Here is a 1,450-nt window from a genome sequence, read left to right as displayed (position 1 = left end):
TTTTTTGAAGTCGGTAAAATTTACAGAAATAGATTCATTTAAGTAATCAACATATTTTTATTCTGAGAAGATCCAAATTCGATTGAAAAAGGCGGAAACAAAAATACAAAACCTTTCGAGTTTTCAGCGTACACATTTGAATATCACCCCAAAACTGGCAATTCAGAGACCACAAATTCTAAAAATCACAACTCCAGACACCAATTCCATCCGAAAAGCAAACCCACACCGTATTTGCTAAAGCAAAAACTAACGCTTACACAGGCGCCACGCCAAAACAGTGCCTGAGAGATAATAAAATTTAAAAGGGCAAACTTCGTCGGAACGGGATGGAATGAAAAGTGATTTGCCTAATCCACTTCTCAATTTTCTGGCCCACTGGGTTTTCGGATTTAAAGTCACTATCAACCTCACTGGCTCTTACTTGCTAGCTCTGAAATTTTATTGCGCCTTCTATTTTTGGCCAGGTTTTGAAATTATTGGAATTTCGCTTGGTTCGACGAATTACGGATTTCATCTCGATTATTCAAGACGTTAGTCATTATTTTGATATCTCTATCAGCCTTATTACAAAACGAAGATTACCGGGAAAGGAGGTCCAGAAGGTGGTAGATAATACCATGGCATAAGAAAACCAGGTATGTTCAATCCTATGACAAGCCTCCATTGCTAACCCTTTGATGACGTAAGTGTAGATATAAATTTTATTATTGAAAATTTAGTGAATTACTGACTTTTGCATTTAATTACTATAACTTGTCACATAGGTATATAAAAATCATTAAAACTGTAAGTAAACCGTTTACTAAAAGTTCAAAAATTCCTTGCAAAGTAAATTAAAAACATTGGGCGCGGGTAATTTATTTTTTCCGAAATAGCAATGCAAGGTGGGACGACGTCAGCTGAACTAACCTTGAAATGTTAGCTGTCACTTTTGAGCATACCTGTTTTTCCAAGGTTTTCTTATACCATAGATAATACCAGGTGTAAAATATAGTGCGCGGTACGCAAGAAGTCCCGCGGTCGTGGCGCTAGTGTCGAAGACTTTTCATGCAAATGCTGCGTAGAATTATTATGACTTGTCAATTAAGTAGTTCTGGTACTTTGTTGCACTACTTTCGCGGTGCGGACGATATTTTTAACCTGGTATTGGTGCTGATTCCTGCAGACACTAATCTAATTTTATTTCAAGTTATAAAGGTAAGGGACGGATAATCGACAGGCATAAAATTTATGGACCACACGTCAATTTTAGGCGGGAATTTTAAAAACCCTCCCAAATTTATATATTGTCAATAACCTGGTATAATTAAGTTGACAGCACACGTCAAGTGGGTTGCAAACCAGCGAGATGCTTATTTTATTCGCCCGGATTATTCATTCATTTTAAAATTCTCAATTCTCAATCATGCGTCCCTTTCCTTTTCGGCGGATAAGAAAATGACGGGTA

Source organism: Pectinophora gossypiella, chromosome 11 (genome assembly GCF_024362695.1).
Source record: "Pectinophora gossypiella chromosome 11, ilPecGoss1.1, whole genome shotgun sequence".
Taxonomy (NCBI): domain Eukaryota; kingdom Metazoa; phylum Arthropoda; class Insecta; order Lepidoptera; family Gelechiidae; genus Pectinophora; species Pectinophora gossypiella.
The sequence above is the reverse complement of the archived record's forward strand: the minus strand, read 5'-3'. Positions refer to the sequence as shown.